Raw genomic sequence first — 23,243 nt, 5'->3', positions numbered from 1 at the left:
AAAAAAAACTTTTAGTTTTCATTAAACAACAGATAGAGAAACTCCATGTGGATAAACCAATACAGGTCCATTACCATTGCCTTGATCTTATGGAACAAGAGCAGATTGGGACATGTTGCTATGATGGCGCTACTAGCCATCTCCCTTGAGAGATAAACTAGACAGTCAAAGATGGGTACATGAAAATCTCCCCTTGTAGTGACCTAAAACAGGAGGGTAGCCTATTGCTGCTGCCTTATCCAATAATGGGTAAACACTTGGGGAAGAATACTCCAACCTAAGACAGGCACAGTTCCCTAAAGGTATAACAACCTTCGATCCCTAAACTCTATAAAATAAAAAAGGGGGACCTGTTGGGAGCCTGGGAGCCTGAGGTTCAACTGAGTCTCAGCTACCTCTTAAAACTGATGACAGGTCTGAGTTGGCAGCTTTCCATTCTGCCCGCAGCCTTGGCCTGGAAACCCTGGCAGGGAGCTGGGGCCCACGGCTTTGGCTCGCAATTGGGGCTCAAAACCTTGGCTTGAGGCCGGGGCCAGATAGCCTTGCTAGATAGCCCTGGCCCACAGCCTTGCTCTCCTTTCCAGCATACAGTTCTATTCTTCTATAATCAGAGATTCCTCTCTTAATGTGCGTCAGAGCCCTTATGCTCTGACTGATGTATTGGTTTGCAGTCTGTGTTCCTTTGTTCTCATTCTTTACAAAAACTCTTGCTTGTGCATAAATAAACGAGACTTGATCAGACTCCTGTCTTGTCTCCATTTCTCTTGCCGCTTGCCTCATCCATGGCCCCACCCCCCAATCCAGGTACTTCGTGGAAGTTCTGCAGGTCAGAACTGAGTCACATTGTGGGGTGGCCTCCCGCATTCTGCAAGAACAGCCAGTGTCCTTAACCCCTGAGCCACCTCTCCAGCCCCTGAACATATAGTTTTAAATGATCTCAAAGCATATGATTAACTTGGTTATACGGTTAGGCAAAACTTACAAGAGGTGGGGACCAGAGGGATGGCTCAGAAGTTTAGGGCACATGCTGCTCTTGCAGATGATCTGAGTTTGGCTCTCAGCACCCACATGGTGGTTCACAATTGTCTGTAACTTCAGTTCTAGGAGCTCTAGGCCTCAGTGGGCACCAGGCTCACATGTGATATACGTACATATGTGGAGAAAAAACACTCATACGCTTAGAAACAATGAATATATATATATGCTAAATTGCAAGAGTCATTCCCAGAAAAAGCATTCACACACACACACACACACACACACACACACACACACACACGGGGTTGGGGGGCAGGGGAGGAAAAGAGAGAGAGGAAATATCTCTTTGCAACCCTTTGTGATGTAAATTTGAGCTGTAATCCCCAGCACCACATAAACTGGACAGGGTGGCACAAGCCTGTAATTGTAGCACTTAGGTGATTGAGGCAAGAGAATCAGAAATTCAAGGCTATTATTGACTACACAGTGATTTCAATGTCAGCATAGGATACATGAGACCCTGTCTTAAAAAAAAAGAACAACAACCTATGTGAGAATGAATTGAGTTACTTTACTTGGGGGCCAGCTGTTCTGCACAAAGAAACTGAATAAAAAACATGTCTCCAAGGATAACAAATGTAGTGGCCTTGAGCAGAAGGGAGTAGAGCAGATAAAGGCTCTTTCAAGAGGACTGAAGACTCCCGCTTATCTTTGGCAAAGAGAGACCATTGTAGAACAAGGAAAGTAAGTAATATTCAGAGCTGGATTGGGATAGAAAACAGCCCTGACACCAGCCCTTGAACAGGGAAAGGAGGAGACAGGAGCAGATCTGCAAGCCCCAGGAATAACTCAGAGTGGGGTGAAAAAGCTGGGGGAGGGGGGCTATACTCAACCTTTTCTTTTACTGGATAGAAGAGATGTGTCTTTACAACCTTTCCTTGGGAAACTGCTGTAAAAGGCTTCAGAATTAATAACAAAGCTAAGATATGCAGTGCCAACTGTGTGTCAGGTACTATTCTAAGAGCTTTTCATACAGAGGATATTTACTCCTGTTTTTAAAAAAAAGATGGACAATAAAGTGGCAGACACAGATTTTATTCAGGAACTGTTGGAATAGAGCAAAACAGGCCACAGTTCAGAAATTCTCAATACTATGAGGGCAGTGAAAATTTATAAATAAGAAACAGGGCTGGGAGAATCATTAGGGAAGGAAGGGTATTGAAGTTAAGCCTACCTACGATTCCTGAGGTAGGTAGGGCTGGGTGTCAGAGGGAATGGGTATAGATAAGGACTGTGACCAGATATCTAGAGGAGCTGGGATTCTGGCTAAATTGACTTACTATTTTTGCAAAACTTGGGTGACACAAATGTTACTGGAGATTTTAGTGTCAAATCTTTGGCCCTGGCAACACCAACAGCTAGACTCCACCTCCCACCCTTAATATACCAATTAAATATACATTTTATAGCAAAAGGCAGAGAAAGGAGATTTATTCAATGTGGCCACACTGGGAAGAGGAATAAATAAAGAGGTACAATGATGCCCCAAGTACATCTTCAGGGTACTGACATGAGGTTTGGGTTTACAAATGCTCTTAGTCAAAAAGCCCAGACATATAATTTTAACCATATATATACCTCTAATCACATGTAAGCATAAGATAGTAAGTAAGGGTTTTCCCTAGAAGGTCACGCTGAGGACACAGGTGACTGTACTGCATATGTACCTAAAACTGGTTCAGGGGCTGGAGAAATGGCTCAGAGGTTGAGAGTATGTGATGCTCTTCCAGAGGACCTAAGTTTGGGTTCCAGCTCATACTGGGTGGCTCATTACTGCCTATAACTCCAGCTCTAGGAGATTTGGTGCCCCTTCCTGGCCCCATGCATAGTCACGTGCACAGACACACGCGCGCACACACACATAAATAAATAAAAATAAATTTGAGCCTGCTGGGCATGGTGGTGCACCCCTTTAATCCCAGCACTCTTGAGGTAGAGGTAGGCAGATCTCTGTGAGTTTGAGGCCAGGCTAGTCTGTGCAGCAAGTTCTAGGACAACTGGAGTTACAGGGTGACCCTATCTCAGAAAACAAAAACAAAAACAAAAAATCTTTTAAAAAGTCTTTCTAATTTTAGATTTGTTTATTATTTATTTATTTATTATTTATTTATTTATTTTGTCTGTAGCCCAGTGAGTATATGCCACATATGTACAGGTATCTGAGGTGCCTCAGAAAGAGCAGCAAGTGCTCTTAACCTCTAAGTCATCTCCCCAGGCCTGTTGTTTTGTTTTTGAGAAAGTACACACATCACTTTGCCTAGCTTAAGAAACATATTTCATTTTTTAAAAATTCTTATTTTAAAATACTGTATTCACACTTGGGAGGCAGAGGCAGGCAGATCTCTGTGAGTTCAAGGCCAGCCTGGTCTACATAGTGAGTTCCAGGACATCTGGGGCTACAGGGTGACCCTGTCTCAAAAAGACCAAAAAAAAATGTGTATTTATAAAAACAAAAATATAAAAATTAATTTATTCATTTTTTCATTTATTTTACATGTTTGAGTGTATTGCTTGCGTGTGTGTTAGTGCACCTGTATCTTGCAATGCCCGTGGAGGTCAGAAGAGAGCATCAGATCCCCTGGAACTGGAGTTACAGACAGTTGTTAGCCACCATGTGGATGCTGGGAATTGAACCTGGGGCCTCTGCAAGTCAGTGCTCTTAACTGCTGAGCTCTTAACAGTCAGTATTCTCCAGCCCAAGAAAGATATTTCAAAACAAACCAACCAACAAACAACAAATTTTGTCTGACCAACAAACCCCACACACTCCCTCTAAGAACCTGATAAAAATCACTGCTTTTCCCTTAGTGCATAGTCTAAATTTCCCAAAATGGGTGCCCTCCACCACCCCCCACCATACCTCCAATGCATGCAGTGCCCATAGAATCCAAAAGCCAGAAGAGGGGTTCAAATCTCCTGGAAATGAAGTTACAGATGGTTGTTAGCCACCATGTTGGTGCTGGGAACCAAATCCAGGTCCTCTGCAAGAACAGTCAGTGCTCTTAATTACTGAGTCATCTCTCCAGCCCCTCAAAACACTTTTAAAATACATTGGTGGAAGGCTGGACAGATGGCTCAGCATTTAAGAGCACTGTGCTCTCGAAGAACCTGGGTTTGGCTCCCAGCCCCTATATGGCAGCTCACAACCACTTGTAACTCCAGTTCCAGGGGATCCCATGCTTTCTTCTGGCCTCTGCAGGCACCTGCACACACATGGTACACACTCAGGCACACATACCCACACACTCTTTGGCGTTACTTACAGGAATTGGGCTGAAAGGCTATTTACAGGAATAGAAATGACTCAAAGACAGTTCTATCACCAAAAACCTACCCCAACATGGGTGACAGCTCATGAAAACTGGAAACCTGAAGCACACTGCACAACCTACTGGCAGCTCAACAAGTTAGAGTCTATTTCAGGCAGTTCAGTTGGTCTGAGCCTTTTCCAGGAAGCTTTGCTGATCTCTGCCTCTTCTAGGCAGCTCTCCTGGTCTGAGGTATCTCTCAGCAATACTTACAGCTTGTATAAGCTTGAGGAAGGAAGGGGCTCATGAATCTGGACAGTTTCAGGAAGTTTCTGATGTTTTGAGTTGGATACTCCTTGTTTAAAGAGCTTCCCTGCTCAATGGAATGTTTCACCTCTCTTTAGAACATTCTGAGTCTTTAAAAAAATATTTTATTATTTTTATTTTATGTGTATGAGTGTATTGCCTGCATGTATGTAAGCACACCCGTGTCATGCAGTGTCAACAGAGATCAGAAGAGGGCACCCAATCCCCTGGTACTGGAGATAGAGATGGTTGTTAGCTACCATGTGGGTGCTGAGAACCAAGCCTAGGTCCTCTGCAAGAGCAGCCAGTGCTCTTAACTGCTGAGCTATTTCTCCAGCCCCAGAACATTCTGAGTCTTAATGAGCTTCCCCCAAGATGGAATAACTTATTTGGAGGAAATTCCTATACAACATGTTTCCAGGCCACGGTTACTCATACTTAGCTCCAGAATAAACGTTCTTATTCTCTATGAGGTAAGAATGTGCTTTAGCATCAACAGAGAGAAGCAATGATGGAAGGCAGAGGGAAAGGATATAATCATTGTGCCATATTGGGAAGAACAACAAAGAGGCTGAATAATCCCAAAGTCCAGCTGCAGGGTGCTGACACAAACTTTTAAGTCTACAAAGAATTAAGTCAGTGGGCAAGAGGCATGAATAAATTAAGCACTGTCTGCTTGATCATTGCTTAGCTCCAATTCTGCAAGGTTGTCCCATGACGTCTTCATCCCTGTCATAACATGAGGGGATCAGTCTGGTTCCTACAAGATGCTGACCTCTGCTCCAGGGTACAGTCTTGCCATCAGAGATTATTACGTTCATCTTGGGGGTGATCTGTTTTCTGAAACTTGTCTTCCTAGACTCTAAGGAGGCTGCACCAGAGGAGTTGATGCTATTATGTAAAAGCAGTTGCTACATGCCTGTTTTATATTCTAATCAAGTCCTTGAGCATGAAAAACTATTCATTGTCTGAGGGTATTTATTTATTTGTAAGGCCCCCAAGCTGAAAGTCATTTTTTCCAGAATAAACGTCAACAATTTGATCAGCGAGGGAAGATCTGTGACAGAGGGGCTTCTGATCAAAGCATGCCAGGGTGTCTCTCCTTCTCAGGATTTGTTTTCCTCTCGCTCTTCACTGAAAGCAGTCTTCCTGACAATCTTGTCTTGTAGAGGCAATGGAAGTCACAGTTCTGTGCTGCTGCCTCTAGCAGCTGGAGTTCTGTTCTTTTGCTTGTTTTGTTTTTTTTTTTTTTTTTTTTTTTTTTTTTTTTTTGAGACAAGGTCTCACTGTGAATCCCAGACTGGCCTCCAACACATGACAATCCTATACTTCAGCCTTCCAAGAACTAGTATTATCCACATGAGAGCTATCATAGCAAGCCACCTATCCCTCTTCTTACCTAAGCAATTATTTTTCAGTAAATAGGACCAGAAATAGTTTTTGAGGTACACTGTGCAGGTTTACAGGATTTTTTTTTTAAAGTAGGTAAAAGGGTCCAAGGAGAACCAGGTATGACCTCACGTCTATATTACCAGAGCTTGGGAGGCTGAGACAGGAAGATCACTGTGAATATCAGGCCAGCCTACATTAAACGTTGAGGGTAAAATTTTCCTGGGGAGATGAACAGACATCTATTTACCCCAAATAGGGCACCAATGACAAATCAAAGAAATACATCCACCCAAGTCTAGCTTGGTGAGCCAATGAGTTTACAGAAGTGTGAGTGAGGGGTTACTCACAGAAGCATAGGCAACGCGTAGGTTGGTACACTACCAACGTCTCTTTCCCCCACAGCAAACATTAACTGGTTATGTATCCTTCCCAGGGCCTAGTGAGCCCCTCCCTCCCTCCATGACAAATGTTAACGGGCTCAATCTTATGCAGTCTCCTTCAGGTAATCACAGCTACTTGAGAAGCAAGAAGGCAAAGGCTATTAGGGAAGAGGGAAATGTTCTACAATGTTCCACCTTTTCTTCCTTTAGCCTTGTAGGGAGTGATACAGATGTCACATTTACTGCTAAGCATCCACAAGAACAATTACGAGTCTCCACAGTAGCCACTTTCCACTGCAAAAAGAAATTTCTCTGACCAAGGCTGACAGTAGCAAAAAGCTGTAAATATAAACACAGTGTTTATAAGGTAATTTGACAAGCAAATCATGCTCATTTGGTAAAACGACATTCAACAGCTTCCTGAATGCTCATATATGAAACAGGCCGCAACTGCGCAACTGCAATCTGGAGTTTGTTGGCTATACCCATAACAGTTCTGACGCTATGGCACCAGTGTGTACATCTTGCCTGGCATGTTCCATGTGCAGCACACAGGGTCTGTGGCCAAGCTGGACCATGTTATAATATCCCCGACCTCCCTGCAACCTGCATAGTATCTTTTAGCACTATGAAAGCCAGTCAACAAGGAAGACGTCCCCTGCTCTATCCTAGCTTGATTCTTTCCATGTCCTGTAATCAAACTATGTGATGTCTTCAGCAATAGGGTCTTACCATCTGTTCTACTTTGTTTCTCTATTGCTGTGACAAAATACTATGACCAATGCCAACTTGGGAAGGAAAGGGTTTATTTTGTCTTACGTGCCAGGTCACAGTTCATCGGGGAGCCCAAGGTAGGAACTCAGGGCAGGACCTGAAAACAGGAACTGAAGCACAGGCCATGGAGGAACACTGCTGCTCACTGGCTTGTTACCCTGGCCCATGCTCAACCTTCTTTCTTATACAATATAGGATCACCTGCCCAAGGTTGGCACCATCCACAGTAGTCTGGGCCCCCCACATCACTCAACAATCAAGAAAATATACCACAGACATGGCCACAGGCCAGTCCAATGGAAGCAATTCCCCAGTTGAGGCTCCCTCAACCCAGGTGTATTGTCAAGTTGACACTAAAGCTATCCAGCATATTATCTAATTGTGGTGTGCAGTCAATTACAATAACAATAGTCTGTATTGTTCTGGGAGTCTTGGGAACCTCCCTGACCAATAACTCAGGCTCATAGGGAAGTCGCCTAGTGCTATACACCTAATTTCTACTCCTTTGCATGACTGGAACCAAAATCCCATTGGAACAATTTGCCCAAGGTTGCTTTTTGTTTTGTTTTTGTTTTGTTGTTACAGAAAAATTCTTCATAGCTAAGAGATCAAGCATTCACCCATGAGAGAATCAGAAAGCTTGTTTATTCCCTTTCACATGCATGTGGTCCCGGAACTAGCAACTAAGGCTTTAAGATTTTCTGTGCTCAGAGCAATGTATAAGTCAGGTTATACAGGACTTTCTATGTCATTTAATGGATGCCCCCTGGGCCCATGGCTCTTTACATTGATATGCCATGTTATCTCAAGAAAATCCCTTCCTGAGTTTACCCAGTCATTATAGCTTACACAGTAGATATCTTCAGCATGAGTGAGGACATCTGCTGTCTTCTGATCTATAATTGGGCTAGGAATCGGTCAAAAGATCATTGCAGTTTACAAAAACTGATGTCACTGGTAGAAGTTTAGATATCTGACATATTTGATCTACACTTTTCTTGGACTAACTGGACCAGGTGCCTCATTAAACCATTTGTTGAACTTTCCATTTTTTTAGTATCATATTTTTATCGGTAGTTAGACACGGTGAGTAAAAAGCGTCTCAGAGTTTGAAGATATTACAGAGTAATAAACCACGACTGAGTAAGCTGGGCATGGTTGTGCACGCCTTTAATCCTAACACTCAGGAGACAGAGGCAGGAGTATCTCTATGAGATCAAGACCAGCCTAGTATACATAGCAAGCTCCAAGCTAGCTGGGGCTACAGGGAGACCCTGTCTCAAAACAAAACAAAACAAAACAAATCAATAAACCACGACTGAGTAAGCTGGGCATGGTTGTGCACGCCTTTAATCCTAGCACTCAGGAGACAGAGGCAGGAGTATCTCTATGAGATCAAGACCAGCCTAGTATACATAGCAAGCTCCAAGCTAGCTGGGGCTACAGGGAGACCCTGTCTCAAAACAAAACAAAACAAAACAAAACAAAACAAAACAAAACAAATCGGAGTAATAAAACATTACAGGGTTGCATCTTCAAGATAATTACCTAGTAAGGAAAACAAGAGGACACTTCAAATGGCCTAAGCGTACAAGGACATTACATAATAATGCAATTTGGTTGTGAGAATATAACTTCTCCTTATCACTGTCATAGCCCCCAGCTAAAACACTCTGGGATTCTGAATTCTAACATAAAGGACACTGGGGTATTAGGATTCATAGCTATTTAGCCTGTTCTACAAGAATCTTACCCTACTCAAAGGCCCTTTAAGCCTTTTTATCCAATCCCACGTGGCATCACCTTTTATAAAGTTATAGAAAGAACAGGTAACTTGGGCAAGGTGGGGTATCAAATGCCTCAGGAACCCCCAAAAGACTTGTAGCTGTTTTATACTGACAAGCACAGGGTGCTGTAGGGTCTTCTCAATCACTTCGTCAGCCATTATGTGCATCTTACCTGACCATAACCCTCCCAGGAATTTGAGCACTGTTCCTGGCCCTTGCACTCTGTGTAGATTGATCTCCCATTTTCAGTTCTTTAAGTGCTCCTATAGGTCTTTCAAATGCTTTCTAAATCTTTTTAAACACTCATAGATTAACATATCATCTATGTAATGAAACATGGGCCATCATTCCATGACAGACAGGGCTGTGAAGGTAACTTGGGAAAGGACCCTGAAGGTAACATGCCCATTCCCAGTAAATGTGAATTGGTCTTGGGACCCAAAGATAAAGAAATCCTGAAAGCTTTAGGAAGGTCCAATAGAGCATGGAAAGATCCCATCCCTTGTGTTAGTTGTTCTGTCAGAAGCAATACTGGATACAATGACACAGACAGAGGGCAGTACTTTATTCTGCTCTCCATAAACCACTGTTCTTCCTGAAGAACAGTCTGGCTTCTTCATAGACTGAGATGCTGAAAGGGCTTTGGGTTGAGTGAATACTTCTTGTCTTTGTAAGTCCTTGATACTTTCTGTCATTTTGTCATGGTTCTGGGGCAGCCTGCACTGTTTGATATTCACCGCTGTACTTGCGGTAGGCAACTTTAGGATCCCATCTCATCTAACCACACATGACTGCCAGCTCTCTCAGGTGACACTCTCCAATGGTGGTACACCAAGTATGTCTAGCAACACATCCATCCTCAGAATGTTCCCTTTAAGTGGAGAGATACAAACAGTATGCTCTTTGGGGAGTAACTGTCCACCCCAAGACAAGCTTAGTCCTTTTAACTTTCACCCATCTATCCCCATATCCACCCATTCTGCAAGCTGCCATGTTGCATTGGGGACTTACAATGAATTAAGGCACAGTTGGCTCCAGAATCCACTAAATCCGAAGTGCTTCATACTTTAGTAAAGGACCAGAACATGCAATTCAACATGGAGCCTCCAGTTGCCATCTTTCTTACTTTCCTTTTCTGAAGCTGGGACAAAATATCCTGACAAAAACAATGTAAGGGAGAAATGGTTGATTTTGGTTCACTGTTCAAGGCAGAGTCCATCATGGTAGAAGAGTCAAGGCAGGGGTTTGTCAAGATGGCTCAGCATTAAAAGCATATTGGCTGTTCTTCCAGAGGATCCAGGTTCAGTTCCCAGCATCTACTTGGCAGCTAAGACCCTTCTTACCTCCAGTGTCACTGGATCCAACACCCTCTTCTGGTCTCTGCAGACACTGCATGCATGTAGTATACTTACATACATGCAGGCAAAACATTCATACACATAAAATAAAATGTATTAATTAATCAATTTAAATTTTTAAAAAGTCAGGCAGCAGGCACTTGAAGAAGCTGGTCACATAACATCAGCAAGTAAGAAGCAGAGGCCAACGAATGCATGCAAGCCAGTGTTCAGTTTGTTCTCTCCATTTCATACAGTCCACGATCCCCACACTGGGAATGGTCTTGTTAGGGTCCAAGAATTGAGAATAATTCCCATAGATACCAAGAAGATTGTATGAAAAGGTTTATTCAGGAATTTAGAGCAAAAGCAACCAAATGGCAGCTAGCATTCATGAGCCAAAGATGGAGTCTGGCCCCAAACAATAGCAGGCAGGGGCTTTTATTGAGGAACTCCACAGAAACCCGAGTATGCCAAGCATCCTTTAAAATGATTGGATGGCCCATGTCCTGATCCAGGCTGTCTTCAGGGCATTGGAATGTGCTGTCTGTTATCTTTTTAGGGCCAGAAGTTTCTGTTTATACCTTATGAGGCTTTTTCATGTCCAGGGCTTGCTTAATCTATAGTCTGGGGGGGTGGGGGCAGCAACTGGAAATTTATAACATGCCTGGGCTTGTCCGGGCTTGTCTGAAGAAGCTAGTCAAAATGGAGTTAGTGCATTCTGACTTTTCAGTCTTTGAAGGAAAATCAGTCTAACATGGCTGAAGGAATTGACCATCTGTCCACTTGGCCTCCCCACTCCAGGAGGGAGATATCTGTTAGGGTTCCAAACAGCAGCAGCTTCCCCCCTCCCCAACAGGGACCTACAGACTTTGGAGCTCGAAAAAGGGAACTGAGCTGATAAGCACCTTGACCTTTGAAGTCAAGGGAAACAAACTCTGCTGAGAAGCAGCCTGCCTTTCCTCTGACCTCCAAAGATAAGATAATCAGATTCTACCTGATAACCAGAGATTTTAGAAGCTGTTTTTCTCTTATCTTAAGAGGGAAAAAGTAAACACTTCCAGACCCTAATCCTACCTGCTTTTCCTGCTTCCCCCTCCCTGATTTCTCCCCCAAACATTCCTCCCTTCTACACCCTAAAGCCCCCATATATAAAGTCCCAGCTCACAACCCGTGGGCTGACATCTTTCCCTTCCCTGACATCTTTCCCTTCCCCAAGGGAAAGGTGCCCCATGAGAAATAAAGCTGTATCCTGCTGAGAATTCCATCTGTGCCTCGGTGCCTCCTCCATCCATCCACTCGTGCTCTCCACTGCACGCTCTCTCCAACATTTTTACCTATCAATATCTACTTCAGAATACATGACCCCTAGCAAAAGACATCTGGTTTCTTATCAGTCTTCTTCTAGATCTGGTTCTTATCAAATCCCCTATCAGAACTTCCCATCTCTGCTTCACTGATCCCAGGGGAGGAGCACACCACCACCCAAGGAGTCATGACCTGCTTTCTGGAATTCTGGGACGGCACCCACCTTCTGAGATTCCTGGAAGGCATGGCCCCTTTTCTGGGTCCACCTATAAATCTGATACCTCCCCCAACCCCAATACCCAAACCTCCAAACCTGTGGGAAGGCTGTGTGCCCCTCTAGCTAATAAAGCTATCTGCATCTCTTGAGGTCGGATTTCATTTCTACTTTATCACATCGCCTTTTCACCCCAAATTCTAACAGTCTCACCCACAATTAAGATTCTGCCCTCCCTCCAACTCTGCTGCTCTGTCCTCACCTGCCTGCCATTCCCATTGTAGGAGAGTTTGATGACAGAGTTCCCTGGGATATATGGCTCTTTGAGGCTTCCAGACTACAGCTCTAGCTACTATGGGAGAGAGCCATTCCAGGGTGCATCATTTGGGGGAGTTAGCCCAACATGGTGTTGGCCTGAGCCTCCTGTCTCTAGCAGCTGAGTTCCACCTGCTACTTGGCCCAGGCCTGCAGGAAGCAGCAGGGCTGGTGGCTGGTATGGTTGTGCAGCTTCTGGTGGCTATGTGAAACCCTCCTCTGTGGCCCCCTGCCCTGGACTCCTGAGACCCCTGCCCCTCTTTAGGAATAATAGCTCTTTCTCGCTTCTGTAAACCGCTTGATTGCTAGGCTGAGAGGACAAACTGCACTGACTCCATTTTGACTAGTTGTTTCAGGCAAGCCTGGACCTGTCCTACTACCCCCACCCCAGGAGGCTATAGATCAAGCAGGCCCAGGCATATAGCAGCCTTATAAGGTAAGAACAGAGACTTCTGGCCTCACAGATAACAGTCAGCATATTCCATAGCTCTGAGGGTAGCACCTGCCAATGAGAAACCCCCAGGACTGCATCCCTTGTAACCAATCAATTCAAAAGTATGTTGGCGCGTGCAGGCTGCTCGGACCAATCAAGATGTTATTCCCCGCCTCCCTTGGTCTAAAACCTATAAAAGGCTTCCTCCCCCCTGCAGTCGGGGCTCTCAGCACAGATCCATTGCGTTGTGAGGTCTGAGAGCCTGAGCTTAAGCCTGAATAAAGACTGTTTGTTCTTGCATGCCCTCCGGATTCCGTGGTTATTCTTGGGGGTCCATTCTCTGGGCACAACAGCTGTGGCTGGGTTGTGTGCTTGCTGAGTCCAAGTCATGCAGCAGGGAAAAATCCCATTCTGCCAAGACATCATGGTGTGCAAGAATGCCCTACCTGTGCTGTCAAGAGCATCAACAGTACTAAACAGAGAAGCAAATGCAAAGTCCTTACCAGGCATGCTCTAAAGTTATTCTATGATTCCTAACTGTGGTGATGAAGTGTGGCCACTGGCCAATTCAAAATCATTGATGATCATTGTTATGAACCTCACAGGTTAAACAAGTGTGCCCTGAACAGCCCCAGATTTCTTGTGCAGTTTAAAGACCTAGAAAAATGACAGAATATCTGCTCTAATCCCAGCAGTTTGGTTTCATTGTACTAACAACCTCAGCTGGCATCATGGACCATAAAGACTCAAGACAAAACACACAGGAGAAGCAGGGAGTGGTAGCACAGGCCTTTAATCCCAGGACTCAGGAGGCAGAGGCAGGCAGATCTCTGTGAGATGGTGGTCAGCCTGGTCTACATAGGGAATTTCAGGCCAGCTAGGCTACAAGGGAAACCCTGTCTCAAAAAGACCAAAAAAAACAAAACAAAAACAACAATAAAAGAGGGAAATTCCTGTGATTCTTTTTCTAGGCATGTGAAACACCTTTGAATAAAATGCCTGGGGGTGGAGATGGGAGCAATGGGTCCTCCCACGTCAGTTAATGTAATCAAGATAATCTCCCTCAGCCATGTTCAGAAGCCCATTTCCCAGGTAATTCTAGATTGTTAAATTGAAATTTTATTGGGGAGATGAACAAACATCTATTTGCCCCAGATAAGGAACCAATGACACACCAAAGAAATAATTCCATTCCAGTATAACTTGGTGAATCAATGGGTTTAATTGGGATTACTTACACAGGCACAGGCACCACCAGCATCTCTCCTGTTGACCTTTAACTCCTTATATCCTCAGAAAGGGGTGGGGTCTTGGGATCCTGCCCCTCCCCCAAAAGTAACTGCTTGTGTGCCCTGGGGGAAAGACTGGGCCTAATAACCTCCTCCCCATTTTCATGAAGGAAAGCCAATGGGTTCAATCTTTGTCTTTTCTCTTTTTTTGGTTTTTTTGTTTGTTTGTTTTTGTTTTGAGGCTGGGTCTCCCTGTAGGCCCAGTTGGCCTGAAATTCACACTGTAGACCAGGATGGCCTTGAGCTCACAGAGATCCTCCTGCCTCTGCCTCCCAAGTGTTGGGACTAAAGGTGTGTGCCACCATGCCCAGCATCCAATCTTTTTCTTTCAATATTTTATTTATTTATTTATTTATTGGTCTTTTTGAGACAGGGTCTTCCTGTAACCCCAGCTGTCCTGGAACTCACTGTGTAGACCAGGCTGACCTTGAGCTCACAGAGATCCACCTGCCTCTGCCTCCCAAGTGCTGGGACTACAGGCGTGTGCCACCACACCCAGCTTTTATTATTATTATTTTTTTATTTAATGTGTATGAATGTACTGCCTGCATGTGTGTAAGTACACTTGTGTCATACAATGCCTGCAGAGGACAGAAGAGGGCATCGGATTCCCTGGAACTGGAGTTACAGATGGTTGTTAGCTGACACGCAGATGTTGGGAACTGAACCAAAGTCCTTTGCAAGAGCAGCCAGTGCTCTTAATCCCTGAGCCATCTCTCCAGCCCCTCAATGGGTCCAATCTTGAAAGGATTTCGTCCTGCCTGTAATCACTGCTGCTGAGAGGTCAGGTGGGCAAAGGTCATGCCAGCTATTTGACAGCACTCCTCTTTATCAACCTCTCCATCTACTCTCTTTCAATCGCCAAGTAGAGCAAAAGAGTACATCAAAGGAAAAGATGGCTAAGGCTTAAAGTGGTGGTGCACACCTGTAATGCTAACACTGAGGAGGCTGAAGCACTGGGTTCTGCATCAAATCAGGACTCTCTCAGGGATTTGACCTACAAATCGGACCTTTCTGAGTTTTTTTTTTTTTTAGAAGAAAAAGAAACGTTTTATTATAGTACAGGGGTAGGGATGGAGGAGAAGATATAGATACCCTGAATGACATTCTATGCCTATTCTGATGTCCATGAAAGTGCCACACGTGCCTCTCAGACTCATGGTTTCCCCAATGCCCATCAGTTTCCAATTTGCATTTCCATCCTGAGATAAGAAAAGGTGCTGACGAGTGCCCCAGCCACGATGCCCATAGTACAACCCACGACAAAGCTGATCTTCACACAGTTACAGCCAGGCTGGAACTGCCTGTGGGGATCCATGGCCACTGGTATCTCTCTCTAGGCCTTGGCTGCTCAGCTCAGTGTTCTACACTGACTTTTATTAATTAATCCAAAATTTTGAGGTTTATTTTATTTATTACATTTTATTCATTATTGTTGTGTGCATGATGGGGTATGTGTATCAGAGCATGGCTCTGACAACTTTATAGTGTTGATATTTTTTCCTTGCAACTTCATATGGGTTCCAGAGATTGAACTGGAGTCATCAGCATTGCACAGGCAAGCACCTTTACCAATGAGCCATCTTGCTGGTTCTATTTTATTTCATTTTTGAGAAAGAATTTCATGTACCCCATACTGGCCTTGAATTTGCAATATAGCTGAAAATGATCTTGAAATTCTGATCCTCCTGTCTCCACCTCATGAGTGCTGAGATTACCAGTCTGCCCCACGATGCCTGGTTTATGGGTACAAAGGATCAAATTCAAGGTTTCACACATTCTAGGCAAGCACTGTACCAACCCCCGGTCAATTTTTATATCTGGCTACATGTACATAGTGTCCTCATGTATTTGCACACTGTTTTCAAAGAAACAAATTGCTCAAAACAAACTGAGTGCTCACAGAAACTGTAATTGTTAAATTAGCTCAAATCCTTTTAGTTCATAGTGTAGAGACATAAGACCAAAAATGAAAGGCAAAATAACCCATTCTCTAATAGACAGACCCAAATTGCTTGGAGTCCAACCCAGTGCTGCCTTCTACAAACAATTACAGCTTAACTTCTAATGGTTCCTGGTGCCTCACACTAAATGGCCAGTCTCAGGGAGGACAAGTGTCTCTATAAGATTTACTACCTCAAGATAGTGAGCTGCCCTCTGGAATTCTATTCAAATACTATTCTCACACATAGCCCAGGATATGGCCAGCTAGGTAACACCCCACCCACCCCCACCCCCACCGCTAAGAGGAAATTGAGTCATTCTTTCTCTGTGTGTCTATTCTTTTTAAAATATTTTATTTGCAGCTGGGCGTGGTGACACACACCTGTAGTCCCAGCACTCGGGAGGCAGAGGAAGGACGGTCTCTGTGAGTTCAAGGCCAGCCTGGTCTACATAGTGAGTTCCAGGCCAGTTGGCACTATAGGGAGACTCTGTTTCAAAAGGCCAAAAAAAAAAATTCTTTACTATTTTTATTTTGTGTGTATGAGTATATTGCCTACATGTGTATAAGTGCACCCATATTGTGCAATGCCCGCAGAGGTCAGAGAGGATGTCAGATCCCATGAAACTGAAGTTAGGATGATTGTTAGCCACCATATGGATGCTGGGAATCAAACCTGGGTCCTCTGTAAGAGCAGCCAGTGTTCTTAACTGCTGAGCCATCTCTCCAGCCCCTGTGTGTCTATATTAAAACTTGTAAATTTATCTATGAGGGGTACATGCCACAGCATGCATGTGGAGATCAGAGGACAACTCGTAGGATCTGGTTCTCTCTTTCCACAATACGACTTCCAGGGATCAAACTCAGGCTTGGCATGAAGCACCTTTACCCACTGGGCCATCTCACTGGGCCTATTAAAACTTTTATATCAGTTCTGGTTGGGTAAATACTTTTGCCCCTGCACATTGGGCTCCTTGTTTCCACATGACACATAGTATATAGTTTAGGTCAAAAGTTCCAGTTCTAATGGTCCCAACAGGCTAGGGACAGGCACTGGTCTCAAAATACCTACTAAAGAGATGAATAACAGTCAAAATTAAAGAGAGAACATATGATCAATGGACCATATTGGGGGAGCAGACAGGAAGGTCCCAGGCCTATCTTTGGATATTTATACGCATTGATGCAAAAACACTCTTTTTCCTTTTTTTGTCTTTTTGAGACAAGGTCTCCCTATAGCCGCAGCTGGCCTGGATTCACTAATGGAGACCAGGCTGTCCTTGAACTCACAGAGATCTGCCTGCCTCTGCCTCCCCAGTGCTGGGATTAAAGTCATGTGCCACCACACGCAGCTGCAAAAACACTCTTATGTCAAAGGTGGTAAGAGATAGTTTATTCTGAAGCCAAATGAGTGACCATGGCCTGGGAACACAGGCTTAGGTCACCTCAAATTCCATAGTCCAACACTGTAATAGTTTGATGAAGTTTTTGTAGTAACAGAACAAATAAGGTCAGAAATCAAGACACCTGTCAAATTCATTGGCGGAAACATTATGTAGGTAGGTTGCAGCAAATTCAGGTAATCTCAGCTATGGGGCTCAGATGCTATCTGATAGGACTCTTAGTCTTTTGTTGGTGGAAACTAGAGTGTGTTAATCCATTACAAAAGGTTTTATCTGTTAGTCTCAAGATATTAGGTTAGGCTCAGAGGTAGACAAGAATGGCTATATAAGGGGCTAAAGATAGCCCAAGATGTCAGTAGGCTCCCAACATGTAACCTTCCAACCTCCACAATCACTGAACTTCTAACCAGTTAATCAGGCTTGCAGGAGGTTCAGTAGAAGGTGCCATTCTTTCCAGGAACATTTGTTAACATGTGAAAGTTATTTATCTATTTACTGATTTATTTATAGACCAGTTCTCAGCATAGAGCCCTGGCTGGCCTGGAACTTATTATGTAGACCCATTGGCATTAAACTTGCCTGGTCCTCCTCTTGTGCCTTCCAAATGCTGTGATTACAAGTTTAAGTTACCATGATGTGCTTGAACTTTAAATAGACAGAAAAAATGGGAGCAAAAGAGCTGGGAGAGAGAGAACGAGGGGGGGCGGACACAGATTTAAGCACTCTTGATCAAGATATGCTATAATGGGGCACCTCAAGACTCACCATAGCTACACCATGTTATAAGCGAGCCCGAGGTAAAAGCTAGAGGTAGTTAATTTAAAATGTGGGAATGGCAAAGTTTGACCCAGCTGCACCAAGGTGTGGGTTTGAGAACAGGCCAGCATGCACCTGGTTGCTCTTGCTAATGGCAGATTTACAGCTTCTGTACATTCCACTTGGCTTGCTCTTGCAGAATATAAATTGCACTTATAAGGATTTGGTGCTGGGATCCACAAATGAGGGAGAACATACTACGTCTTTTGTTTTTCCGAGTCTGTTACTTCACTTAGTATAACAGTTTCTAAATCTATTCATTTACCTGCAAAATTAATTATTTCATCTTTCTTTACTGCTGAGTAGAACTCCATTGTGTAAATATACCACATTTTCATTATCCACTCATCAGTTGAGGGGAACTTCAGTTGCTTCCATCTCTTAGCTATTGCGAAAAGAACAGTAACAAACATGGTTGTACACTCGTCTCTACAATAGGATGAGTTCTTTGGGAACATGCCAAGGACTGGTATAACTGGGTCATATGGTGGTTCATTTTTAGGTTTTTAAGAATTCTCCACACTGCTTTCCATGGGGGTTGCACAAGTTTTCAATCCCACCAGCAGTGAATGAGCATTTCCCTTTCTCCACATCGTCTCTAGCATTTGGTATCATTTGTTCTCTTGGTCCTAATCAGTCTGACTGGGGTAAAGTGAAAGCTTAAGGTGGTTTTAATTTGCGCTTCCCTAATTACTAATGATGTTGAACCCTTTTTACTATGTTTCTTAGCCATCTTTATTTCTTCCTTTGAGAACTCTCTGTTTAGATCGTTAGCCCATCTTTTAATTGGGTCATTTGGTTTCTGGTTTCTGTTTTTTGAGTTCTTTATGTATTCTGGATGTTAAACCTCTGTCAGATGTGTTACTGGTGAAGATTTGTTCCTACTCTGTAGGTTTTCTCTTCACTTTCTTGATTCTTTTGCTGTACAGAAGCTTTTTAGCTTAATGAGGTCCCACTTGTTGATTCTTGATCTTAATTCCTGAGCAACTGATGTCCAGCTTAGAAAGCTTTTTCTTACACCTACATCTTGTACATTACTGCCAATGTTTTCTTCTAACAGCTTCAGGGTTTTGAGTTTCACATTGAGGCCTTTGATCCATTTGGAGATGACTTTTGTGCAAGGTGAAAGATAAGGATCTAGTTTCATTCTTCAATAGGTGAGGATCCAGTTTTGTCAGCACCACTTGTTAAAGATATTGTCTTTCCTCCATTGTGTGTTCTTGGCACCTTTGTCAAATATCAGGTGACTGAAATTGTGTGTACTCAGGTTTGGGCCTTCAATGATATGCCATCGATCTATGTATCTATTTTTGTGCCAGTACCATGCTGTTTTTATGACTATAGCTCTGTAGTATGTTTTTAGATCTGGTACAGTAATCCCCCCAATGATGCTCTTAGTGCTCAGGGTTGCTTTGGCTATCCGAGGTCTTTTGTGCTTCCATGTGAATCTTAGGATGTTTTTTTCCAATTCTGTGAAAAATGTCAGATGACAATATTCCTCAGGTCAGGAACCCAAAGGATTTCTTTCTCTTTTCTGGAGTTTTGCTTCACTATCTGCAAAATAGAGATTTAGCTGTGACCTTATACTAGAAAAAAAAATTAAAGCCACAGCTTAAAACAAGTTGGAGAGAAGAGAGGTTGTCCTTAGGTCCTTCTTAGATAAAATAAAAGTCAGGCTGCTTGTATTTGCAAATGGATCATGCAGACTTCACCCTTCAATATTCATTGCAGCTGTCTCTGAACTGCCAGTTGGTTTGTCTGCAACACTGGCCTCACTGCTATTGCAGAGGTGTGAGGATGTGGTGATTATTTATAGGCTCCTTAGTGACTGCTTGGCTGGACCTGAAAGTTTCTAGAATTGGCCAAGCTCCTGATCTGTAAAAGAGGAGGCTGGTGGTACTCTACTGAGAGTGATTTACATCTCATTAGACCTCCCTAGGAAGGAATCCTCAGACTTGGTGCTGTGAAGACTGATGAGAGTGCTGTTTGGGTCCTTGAAAAATATTCTAACCCAATTCCTATACAGGGTCCAAAGATGAGCTCTCCTCCCTCTAGCTCAATTCCCTCTAGGACTTCGAACATAAATACATGCTGAATTTTGTCAAAAGCCTTTTCTGCATCTACTGAGCTGTTGTTGTTTTTGTCTGTGAGTCCATTTATATGATTAATGACATTTATTGGCTTACATATATTGAACCATCCTTGCATCTCTGGAATAAAGCCTACTTGATCATGGTGAATGATCTTTTTGATGTAGGTCCGTATGCAGTTTGCAAGTATTTTGGGGAGAATTTTTTCATCTACGTTCTTTAAGGATATGGGTCTATAATTTTCTCTGTTGGTTGTGTCTTTACCTGGTTTGGGTAAGAGAGTGATGCTGGCTTCATAGAAGGAATTTGGGAGTTCTCCCTCTGTTTCTATCATTTTGAATAATTTAAGTAGTACTGGTTGGAGGTCTTTTTAAATGTCTGGGAGAATTCTGCTGCAAATCCATCTGAGCCCGGCCTTTTTGTAGTTGGAAGGCTTTGTATTACTGTTTTGATTTCCTTGTATGTTATAGGTCTGTTTAAACTGTTCATCTCTTCTTGGCTTAACTTTGGTGGTTCCCATGATTTTAGATATCCATCCATTTCTTTTAGATGTTCAAATTTAGTAGTGTATAGGTTTATAAAATATTGCCTTATAATGGTCTGGATCTTTTGAATGTCTGTTGTGATGTTTCCAATTTCATCTTTGATTTTGTTGATTTGGATTTGCTCTTCCTTTACTTTGGTTAACTGGGCTAAGGGTCTGTCTGTTTTGTTTAGCTTTTCAAAGAACCAGCTCTTAAATTTACTGATCCTTTGTATTTTCTTTTTTTGTTTCATTAATTTCTGCTCTGATTTTTGTTATTTCTTCTCTTCTGATGGGTTTTGTTCTTGCCTCTCCAGAATCTTGAGTTGCAATGTTGTCATTTATTTGTGCTCTTTCTGATTTTTTTAATGTAGGCCCTTATAGCTATAAATATCCCTCTTAGGACTACTTTTAAAGTGTCCCAGAGGTTTTGTTGTGTTGTATTATCCTTTTCGTTAAATTCCAGGAATACTTTTATTTCTTTTTTTAATTTCTCCTTTGATCCACTCATCATTCAAGAGTGTGTTGTTTAATCTCCATGAGTTCGTGGAGTGACTAGGGCTACTTCCAGTGTTGATTTTAAGCTTTATTGCATTGTGGTCTGATAGAACGTATTGAGAAAGTTCCATGGGGTACTGAATAGACAGTGTATTCTTTGGTGCTTGGGTGGAATAGTCTGAAGATGTCTGTTAGAACCATTTAATGTACGGTATCATTTAATTCAGAAATTTCTCTGTTCATTCTTTGTCCAGTTGACCTGTTTAATGGAGACAGTATCATATTGAAGTCCCCTACTATTACTGATTTGGGGTTAATCTGAGTCTTAAAGTCCTGAAGTCCTGTAGTGTTCTTTTTATGAATTTGTGTGCACCAGAGTTTGGTGCATATATGTTCAGGATTGTAATATCTTCTTCATTAATTTTTCCTTTGATCAGAATGAAGTGACCCTCTTTATCACTTCTGATTAGTTTTACTTTGAAGTCTATTTTGTTAGATATTAAAAATTGCAACCCCAGCTTGTTTCTTAGTGACATTTGCTTGAAAGATTGTTTTATTTATTTATTTATTTTTTTGTCTTTTTGAGACAGGGGTCTCCCTGTAGCCCCAGCTGTCCTGGAACTCATTATGTAGACCAGGCTGGCCTTGAACTCGAAAAGATCTGCCTTCCTCTGCCTCCCAAGTGCTGTGATTAAAGGCGTGTGCCACCACACCCAGTGAAAGATTCTTTTCTATCCTTTTACCTTAAGGTAGTGCCTGTCCTTGAAGGTGAGATGTGTTTCTTTCAGACAACAAGAAGATGCACTTTGTTTCTTAATCCATTCAGCAAGCCTGTGTCTTTTGACTGGGGAGTTCAGTCCATTGATATTTAAAGTTATTATTGAAAGATGTGTATTGGTTGCCATCATTTTGCTTACTGTTTGCATTCTTTGTCTAATTTTGTGTTTCCACAATTATATCTTCATTTAGTTTCTTTCTGTTGCCCCTGGGGTGCAGTTGTTCTTTTCTCTGCTCTTTGTATTGCTTCAAGTATTCTTTAAAAAGCCAGTTTCATGGACATGAATTCTTTCAGCCTATTTGTGTTTTGGAAGATTTTTCTTTCCCCTTCAACTATAATAGACATTTTTTGTTGGGTAAAGTAGTCTGGGTTGACATTTATGGTAATTGAGAACTGGAAATACCTTGGTCCAGGTTCTTCTGGCTTTCACAGTTTGCACTGATAAGTCAGCTGTAATTTTAATGGGTTTTCCTTTATATGTGAGCTGTTGTTTTTCTTTTGCAGCTTTCAGCATTTGCTCTTTGTTTTGTCTGTTTAGTGTTTTTACTATGATATGCCATAGGGAGTTTCTTTTCTGGTCCTGTCTATTTGGTGTTCTATGTGCTTCTTGTATTTGTATGGGGATGTCTTTCCTTAATTTGGGGAAATTCTTTTCTACAATCCTGTTTAAGATCTGGTCAATACTGTTAATCTGAAATTCTTCTCCTTCCTCTTGTAGGACCCCCGGCTGGGGTAACCAACATCCACGGGAGGCCGCACCCCAATAACTCAGTCCTCAGACCAGGAGATGCAACAAGCAAGAGGATTTAATCGTTTGTGCAGACGGGCTCCTGCCTCACTCGGAGAGAGAGAGAGAACAGCAGCCCTGAGCTCAGCTTACAGGTGACTTTTAAAGGCAAAATCCACAAACCACAACCGGCCGCAGTGGGAGGGTGCCGGCAGCAGTGGGAGGGGGGAAGTTTCGGGTGATGTCTGGCTTGTGTATGGAGCATGAAAAGGTCAGCTCTTTCTCAGCAGTTAGAATTATTTTACTTCTTACTTCCTTGTTCTGAATATTCTTCTTTGGTCTGGGGGACTTGGTTTGAATCCACTTTAACCTGGGGGGCTTTAGTTTGATTCCATCACTAGAGGCAAGAAAGAACACTGCCAAAGAAGAGAATGAATCGTGATTTGATGTGAAGAGGATGCATACGAATGAGTGATCTCTGTCTTCTGAGAAAAGTTTAATTTTTGTGAAAATGGCAGTTAGGAAAGAGGATGGAACTTCATAAGAAAGTAAAAAATAGAATTTGGGGTTTAGATTTGAAAATTAACAAACCTTGAACTTCACGGTCCTATTTCCAACACTTTCTGTTTTAAAATAATAGCAGAA

The sequence above is a fragment of the Nannospalax galili genome, unplaced genomic scaffold, assembly GCF_000622305.1.
Source record: "Nannospalax galili isolate Female #2095 unplaced genomic scaffold, S.galili_v1.0 scaffold32, whole genome shotgun sequence".
Classification (NCBI taxonomy): domain Eukaryota; kingdom Metazoa; phylum Chordata; class Mammalia; order Rodentia; family Spalacidae; genus Nannospalax; species Nannospalax galili.
Note: the sequence above shows the minus strand (reverse complement) of the source record.